The sequence below is a fragment of the Oryctolagus cuniculus genome, chromosome 16 (assembly GCF_051225735.1).
Source record: "Oryctolagus cuniculus isolate XC-2025 breed Fujian yellow rabbit chromosome 16, ASM5122573v1, whole genome shotgun sequence".
NCBI lineage: Eukaryota > Metazoa > Chordata > Mammalia > Lagomorpha > Leporidae > Oryctolagus > Oryctolagus cuniculus.
The window spans coordinates 8,783,853-8,792,858 of NC_142882.1; the positions used below are offsets into that span (position 1 = coordinate 8,783,853).

A 9,006-nucleotide genomic window follows, 5' to 3' on the forward strand; every position below is an offset into this window, starting at 1 on the left:
TTGGCTGCCGACCCCTCCACCTCCGTGGAGGGGCCGCTCCCCCTGCCACTTTCCCCACTTCCGCGGGGGAGTGGCACACCGCCGGCCGGCTCTCTCGGGGGCTGCTCAGATGTTATCCAGATGTTCCTGGTGCGTGTTGTCTCTCTCCTCCTTTATAGTCCTCTTCCACCAATCCCAACTCTGCTACCCACACGCCGAGCACGCTGCTCTCCTCCAATCAGGAGCAGCTCCTGCAGTTTATTGGTCGAACTGGAGGCAGCTGCGTAGAAGCTGTTTACTCCTCTCCCAGCGCCATATTGTGGGAGAGAAGATGCATAGAATAAGTCTTAATTCCAGTAATTTAGTCTAGTCCGAGTTGCTCCCCACAGTCAGCCACGACACCCCCACGCCCTGCCCAAACTCCTGCCCCACAGAGCCTGTGAGTGAGCCTATTAAAAACCATCGCTGTTTTATGTCGCTAAGTCCTGGGCTTACACAGCAATAAAAAAAAAAAAAAAGCAAACTGGAACAGCTGCTCTTGCTCAAGGCTGGGGTTGGTTGGTGGAGAGCCCAGGCCACAAGGAGGATGCAGCCGGGTGCCTGTCATGTCCCAGGCGAGCTTAGGCTTGCTCCTGGGAAGCTGGGGAGTGGCCAGAGTAGGGCAACACAGCTGAGCAGATGGCTCCAGGAACCTGCATCCCCACAGACAGATCCAGAAAGCAAGCAGAAATCTCAGCCCTAACGTTGCCAGAACTCTGGGCTACACAGCTTCACAGCACTCAAGCGAGTGCTGCATCAAGAAGCAGCCATTTTCGGGAGCGGGCCTCTGGCCCAGTGGTTCAGACACTGCCTGGAATGCCCGGATCTCCTACTGGAGGAGCCTGGGGGTGCTGTGGTACAGCCAGTAAACGTAGGTGATGCCGGCATCCCATATGGGCACCGGCTGGTGTCCACTTCAGATCCAGCTCGCTGCTAATGGCCTGGAAAAGCACTGGAGGATGACCCAAGTTCTTGGGCCCCTGCACCCACGTGGGAGACCCAGATGGAGTTTCGGGCTCCTCACTTTGGCCTGGCCAGCCCTGGCCGTTGCAGCCATCTGGGGAGTGAACCAGCAGATGGAAGACCTCTCTCTGCCTTTCAAATAAATAAATAAAAGATATTTTTAAAAAGACACATGTGTATACAAGGGGTTTAGAAAGCCAGGGGCCGCCTAGGACAACATGCACACTCGGAAAACAGGAGATGACCCCAGGCTTGCCTTAGGTTGACCCCTAAGTTCAGTACAAGCCTGGGTGAGTGCAGAGCGAGCGCTCGGGCAGAGACAGTCTACAAAGCCGAGGCGGGGGTTGTGTTTCGTGCTTCTTTGCTTGCTATTTTACCTCCTGGGGCTGCAAAACAAAAAATATGTCAAAATATTAACAGAACACAAGCTAAGGAACAGAGACATCAGGGACCACGTATAATAAGGACTACGATCTCTGCAAAACTATCTTGGCCAAGTCACCAAAGGGATTGCTACAGCCTTCAGAAATAAGACCCAACAAACCGGGGCCAGCGTAGTAGGTAAAGCCACCTGCAGTGCAGGCATCCCATATGGGCGCCGGTTCCAGTCCCAGCTGCTCCTTTTCTGATCCAGCTCTCTGCTGTGGCCTGGAAAAGCAGTAGAAGATGGCCCAAGTCCTTGGGCCCCTGCACCCCAAGTGGGAGACCTGGAGAAGGCTCCTGGCTCCTGGCTTCGGATGGCTACAGTTCTAGATGTTGCAGCCATTTGGGGAGGGAACCAGTGGATGGAAGATCTCTCTCTCTCTCTCTCTCTCTCTCTCTCTGCCTCTCCGTAACTCTGCCTTTCAAATAAATAAATCTTTATATATATATATATATATATATATATATATATATATATATATAAGCAAACCTTGAGACAGGGGAAGAATATCATATCAAAAGTGACCACAGAGGCAGCACTGTGGTATAGTGGGTAAGGCCACCGCCTGCAATGCCGGCATCCAATATGGGCACCGGTTCAAGTCCCGGCTGCTCCACTTCTGATCCAGATCTCTGCTATGGCCTGGGAAAACAGTAGAAGATGGCTCAGATGCTTGGGCTCCTGCACCCACATGGGAGACCTAGAAGAAGCTCCTGGCTCCTGGCTTCGGATCTATGCAGCTGCAGCTGTTTTGGCCATCTGGGGAGTAAACCAGCAGATGGAAGACCTCTCTCTTTCTCTCTCTCTTTCTCTCCTCTCTCTCTCTGCCTCTGCCTCGCTGTAACTCTGCCTTTCAAATAAATGAATAAAAGGAAGGAAGGAAGGAAGGAAGGAAGGAAGGAAGGAAGGAAGGAAGGAAGGAAGGAAGGAAGGAAGGAAGGAAGAAAGGAAGAGTAGAGGGAGGGAGAGGAGAGGGAGAGAGGGAGAGAGGGAGAGAGGGAGAGAAAGAGGGGCTGGCACTGTGGCGCAATGGGTTAATGTCCTGGCCTAAAGCACCAGCATCCAATATGGGTGCCGGTTCGAGTCCCAGCTGCTCCTCTTCAGATCCAGCTCTCTGCTATGGCCTGGGAAAGCAGTAGAAGATGGCCCATGGATGGTGCCGTGGCTTACTTGGCTAATCCTCTGCCTGCAGCGCCGGCACCCTGGGGTTCTAGTTCTGGTTGGGGCACCAGGTACTAGTCCCGGTTTCTCCTCTTCCAGTCTAGCTCTCTTCTGTGGCCCGGGAGTGCAGTGGAGGATGGCCCAAGTGCTTGGGTCCCTGCACCCGCATGGGAGACCAGGAAGAAGCACCTGGCTCCTGGCTTTGAATTGGCGTAGCACCGGCCGTGGCAGCCATTAGGGGAGTGAACCAACAGAAGGAAGACCTTTCTCTCTGTCTCTCTCTCACTGTCTATAACTCTCTCATTGTCTCTGTCTAACTCTGCCTGCCAAAAAATAAAAAAAAAAGAAGAAGAAGAAGAAGACGGCCCAAGTCCTTGGGCCCCTGCACCCACGTGGGAGACCCGGAAGAAGATCCTGGCTCCTGGCTTCAGATTGGCGCAGCTCCAGCTGTTGCGGCCAACTGGGGAGTGAACCAGCAGTTGAAAGATCTCTCTCTCTCTCTACCTCTCCTCTCTCTGTGTAACTCTGACTTTCAAATAAATAAACCTTTAAAAAAAAAAAGGAAGAAGAAAGAAAGAGAGAGAGAGAGACCTGGAGACTTAGTCCTGTTAAAAGCTTGGAAGGAAGGACCCCCTTCAGATCACCTCAGCCTAAGTGGAAGGGACCTTACCAGGTGCTACTAAGCACACCTACTTCAGTAAAGTTACCAAGCATTCCAGGCTGGGTACATTTGTCAAGGATTAAACTTCGACCTCTTGAATCTCCACAGGTGAATCCAAACAATACTACGGCTTATTCCTGTGAGCCAATCAGAGATCTTAAATACCTCCTCAAAAAGCAAAAAGAGAAGTAACGCTTTGGCTTTAGTCATGCCCAAAATGCTATACTTTAAGGCAGACAAAGTGTACATACCTCTCCTGATGCTTTCTGGGAGCTGTTACAGGCAGAAGAACTCGGTGAGTTCTTCAATGATAGTGAGTGAACGTCCTGATGAGCCCCTGAAGCTGATTTTAAAAACCTGACCATAGGGGCTGGTGCTGTGGCGCAGCGGGTTAAAGCCTGGGAAAGCAGTAGAAGATGGCCCAAGTCCTTGGGCCCTTGCACCCGTGTGGGAGTCCCAGAGGAAGCTCCTGGATCCTGCTTCAGATCAGTACAACTCCAGGCATTGTGGCCATTTGGGGAGTGAACCGGCAGATGGAAGACATCTCTCTCTGTCTCTACTTCTCTCTGTAGTTCCGTCTTTCAAACAAATAAAATAAATTTTAAAGAAAACTGACCATACATCTGAGTAATCTGGCCTACACTTCAGGCTGGCTCCTACAGCATCAGTGGACTCCCTGTCTAAGTAGTTATGGACAATAGACAGGCCCTGGAATATGTGTTAATAGAACAAGGGGGAATGTGCACAATGATTAATAGAATCTGCCACCTTTACTCAGATAGTAGCTGTCGCTCCCTTGCCCGCAAAGGAACGATGCTGCTCCCAGCTGATCGGTCTTCAGTAGATTTTTATTTAAACAGGATAGAAAGAGAAACCCTTGAGCAAGGGGAGCTCCGAAAGAAAGGGGAAGCTCCTGTACCACATTACAAACAGCTTATATAGTATATCATTGCAGACGCATGTAATGCAAGCTTAGTCCATGCTACAGTCCATGCGGCGGCGCTCCAATCGGTGCCTGATCACGCACAGTCCATGCGCTCCTTGTCCAACCATAAAGGTGATCACGCGCCTTCATCCAATCAAGCTCCTGATCACGTAGCAGGTGAGTCAGGTGCTAACAACAAGCTTCCACTTGATGTTTTCTCAGCCTTGGTCAGTGGGAAAAGAAGTATGGGAAGCCCCAAGGCCATAGTTGTTTTGACTCTAGCCTGGGGTTATGAAACGGTCCCGATATCACAGCTCAACAGAAAACATAAACATCCACACAGCAGTAACTATTGCAAACGGTCAGCAAGCTAAGCCTTAGCATGTGGGCCCATGGCCGGCTCATGGGTCCCCACAGTAGCATGTTCACTGAGAGGGACATTCAAACCCTCTGTGTGCAAGCTAAATGGTTTTATAATCCACATAGGCTTAGCCTACGACCACCTGCTGTCTGGGAGATGGTGAGATGTGCTCTTTCCATCTTAAGGGGCACACCATTCACAATTGGTTTTGTTCTGATTTTGCTCACGCTGATTGACAAACTTCTATGTTTCAGAACTCAATGACTTCTGAGGATAATGATGGCCATGCAGGGGACACAGACATTGGCAGTGACTGAAAGTGCTCCAGTTCATGAAACAAATTCATTAGATGAGATAGGCAGAGACTTCTGGACCGAGGACAGGCAGCCTGTGCCCCTAATAAGCAGGAAGCAGCTATAGAAGATAGGATGATTCTACACACTTCAGTATCCCTTAAGATTAAGGTCTGGGGGCTGGCACTGTGGCGTAGTAGGTAAAGCCACTGCCTGCAATGCCAGCATCCCATATGGGCACCATTTTGAGATCTGGCTACTCTGCTTCTGATCCAGCTCTCTGCTGTGGCCTGGGAAAGCAGTGGAAGATGGCCCAAGTCCTTGGACCCCTGCACCCATGTGGGAGACCCAGAAGAAGCTCCTGGCTCCTGGCTTCAGATCAGCGCAGCTCTGGCCATTCAGCCAGTTGGGAAATGAACCAGTGGATGGAAGACTGATCTCTCTCCCTCCCTCTCTCTCTCTCTCTCTCTCTCTCTCTCTGCCTCTCCTCTCTATGTGTGTAACTCTGACTTGCAAATAAATTAATTTAAAAAAGATTAAAGTCTGGAGTCTCTCGGGGGGGGGCGGAATGATATAGGCAGGCAGATAGGATAAAACTGATTATATTTGTAACCTGGAGACCACGCCCTCCACCACACCCCCTGTGTGATCTCATGCCCCTACCTGATCTCACCTGGATGCCCACCTGCCCATCAGACTATGTAACCACGTCCCTTTGAAAAGCATATAAAAGACAAGAAGCGCCCCAAAATCTCTCTGTCTTAGTGCAGCTTTGCTGCCGCGCTAAGCTACCGCTGGCTGCTCATAACCATATGCTCCACGTCGCTAGCTCCTGGCCTGCTCTCTGCTTGTATGGACCCAGCTCAGCTTCTATACTTCTCTTTCTACCCTAAATAGACAGAAACCTCCCATTCTTTGGGTCCACTCCTCCCCCGCCCCACCCCCCACACCTGCGGTACTGAGGTTGGGCTGGGGCTTGAACCAAGAGCCTAGAATTCCATTTAGGTCTCCCATGTCAGTGGCAGGAACCCAGTTATTAAGTCATCATCACTCTCTCCCAGGGTCTGCAATGGTGGGAAGCTGGAGCTGGAGCTGGCACTTGAACTCAGGTATTCCAATGTGGTATTCCAACTCTCCTGCAAAAAAAAAAAAAAAAATAGTGACCACATTACAGGGGCAGGAGCTGTGGCACAGTGCGTTAAACCACCACCTGCAACACCGGCATCACGTGGTCCGTGCCAGTTCCTTTCCCGGCTGCTCCACTTCCCATCCAGCTTCCTGCTAATGCACATGGGAAAACAGCAGAAGATGGCCGGAGTCCTTGGGCCCCTGCACCCACGTGGGAGTCTCAGATGAAGCTCCTGGCTCCTGGCTTTGGATCAGCCCATCTAGCCATTGTGGCCATTCAGGGACTGAACCAGTGAACAGAAGATCTCTCTCTCTCTCTCTCCCTCTCTCTCTCTCTCTCTCTCCCTCTCTCTCTCTCTCTCTCTGCCCTCACTCCCTCCCTCCCTCCCTCCCTCTTTCTGTAACGCTGCCTTGCTGCCTTTCAAATGAATAAACAAAGCTTTAAAAATGGCCCCACATTACAAATATTAAAACATCTAGTTTTTTTTTTTTTTTTTTTTTTTTTGAGCTTAAGGTCTAAGATGAGAACCAGCACTGCACCATTTCTGAGACATTCCATTGCTCAGAACAAGACATGAAGCCAGTTCGGGTTCAAGGTTGGGGAAAAGACTCCATCTCTTAGCAGAAGGAGCTACAAGTACTGTGGTCTTCTTTGCAACCCTCATGACAAAGTGTGAGCTATGAGTCCACACAGATCAGCTTTCACAATGGAAGAATTCTGAGTCCAAAGTTTAATTCAGAGCTGAGTGCTTAGCCTAGCATTTAAGACACTACGTCCCACATTGGAATACCCAAGTTCAAGTTCCAGTCCCAGCTCCAGCCTCCAGCTTCCCACCATTGCAGACCCTGGGAGGCAGTGATGATGACTCAAATAATTGGGTTCCTGCCACTGACATGGGAGACTTAAATGGAGTTCCAGGCTCCAGGCTCAAGCCCCAGCCCAGCCCCAGCTACTGCAGGTGTTGGGGGTGGGGCGGGGGAGGAGTGGACCCAACCAATGGGAGATTTCTGTCTATCTGCCTCTCTCTCTCTCTCTCTCTCAGCCTATCAAATATAAATAATTTAAAACAGCAGTTTTTAAAAGGCCAGATTAATGCATCAAAGGTTTACTACAAGCATTGCACCAAGAAAACTATTCCTGCTAAAAATGACTTCTCTCAATTCGAACTGAAAGCAAACAAACTTTGGAAACAGTTTCACCGCACTAAATAGAAAAGCAATCAGGAATGTAATCGGCCAAATGCAGCTTATGATTGAAAGTCTCTTCCAACAGACATTTGTTGGATTTTTTCCCCCACTGGTGCTTATAAAAATGGAATCAAAGTGTCCCCAGAATAAAACCGTCCTTTGTGTGAACTTGGTAGCGTGAGAAGGAGACGGTCAGATGTGTTTGATTCTTATCCTCCAGACACAAGCTGCTGCTGATGTCCCGGGCAAGGCCCCGGAAACCAACCGGGCACGACTTCTTTCTCAGGGTGCCCTGGATCCCACGCAGGCCTGAGCCTCTGCACACCCCTCCGTCCCCCTCATCCCAGCTGCTATTCCAGGCCCAGAGGCCCTGGGTTTTTATGCACCAGAAGCTGTGGCTCATGCCAAACCTCTGAGGAGGTCACTCCTGGGAAGCCGTGACCTGGCAGTAGTGGTGAGCCCCCTGATCTTGTCCTGGTGATGGCTGCTCAGCCCCCTGCACACAAGGCAGCCAGCTCAGGTTGTCCCCCTGCTGGCCATTTTAGTCCCCATCTCATGCTGGCCTCCGTGCCTCCCATCCCTAGCCAAGTCCCTGGGCGTCCTTGCTCCTCCCACGCCCACTGAGGGGTCAGCACTCTCCGTGAAATTCGGGCACAATCCATATTTTGCAGCCTAAGCGCACAAGCTGGCTTTAGAAGAACAAGAAAGCTCTTCTCCTTTTTTTTTTTTTTTAAATGAGGGAGGTGGTCTGTGAATGCAGAGGGAGAGGAGGAATGCATTATAACTGGGATTTATTTTTACCCATCAAGATTTGGGGGGCTTTTCTTAACAGATTAACAGATTTTTAACAGACGCAGCATAGATAGGGAGAGGGAGGGGAGGAGACGCGGGTGGAGGCCGAGGGAACTGGACAGGGGCCGCCAAACCGGTGGGTGCCAGCCCTTCCTCCCAAGATGTGACACTCCCCAGACTGCGGGCGTCCTGCTGGCGCGCCCCGCCCCACTTGCACCCCTCCCTCCGGGCCCCCTTTTTCGGCCCCACTTCTGAACGTGCTTTGTCACCTGCCCTACCCGGTCCAGGACGCCGCCTGCTGTCAGGGACCGCCCCCCCCGCCCCCTCCCCCCGGTGTCTCTCCACTACCCGTCGAAGAGTCATAGGCCCATTTGCTCGTTCGTTCATCGCTCACACGTGGTCCCCGGGTGCAGGGCAATGCTAGGCACCTGGGGGAGAGCTGACCCAGGCCCTACATCCCAGCCCCCTCCCCGTGGAGCTGTCAGGCCAGGAGTTGGGGGGGAAGGGGAGGGCCGTACCCATAGCGGTCATCAGAGCTTTGATGGTGGGACCTGCGACACCGAGAGGTTCAAAGAAGACCCTGATCCCGGCCCAGACAGGGCAAGGGTAGGGCCTGCCTCTTCTACATTAGCCCCCCAACCCCAACCGCCCCGCCCGCAGCACCGAGCCAGATTCGGAGGATGCACATTCTGGCCATGCCCCCTCTCGACCCAACCCACGAGCCCCTCCCTTATCTGATCCCGCCCCATTGGTGGCCTAAACCACGCCCCGTCTTAGCCCCTCCTCCATTTCATTCAGACCAGGCCTCGAGTCCCACCGCCCAGGACGTCAACCTCTCACCTATCTCACGACTTCATTGGTCGGAGAGCGTCGTCTCCCCGCCCTCCTTCGCTGTCATTGGCTTCCCAGGTGTCAGTCTTCTTCATAGCACCCCAACAGTTGCCAGGGCTGAGGTTTGAGGGGCAGATAATAATGGACGTCTCAGGACGTCTCGTTATTGGGCAGAAAGCCCGGCTCTGGGCGGGGCTTGGTGCCAAATGCTAGGCCGCCTCTGCCTGGCGTTCCTCTGGGCCTCAGCCTTTCCTCAGAGAC

General features: G+C 52.0%; 1 long non-coding RNA gene across 1 annotated transcript; it reads right to left on the bottom strand.

Annotated features, from left to right (window-relative positions):
- Nucleotides 1–5,695: 5,695 nt before the first annotated feature.
- LOC149121455 (uncharacterized) lies at nt 5,696–8,892 on the bottom strand. The gene is made up of 2 exons (XR_016223235.1): nt 8,755–8,892; nt 5,696–5,942 (listed from the first exon to the last, which is right to left on the bottom strand). It is a non-coding gene; the product is annotated as an uncharacterized LOC149121455 (long non-coding RNA).
- Nucleotides 8,893–9,006: the final 114 nt, after the last annotated feature.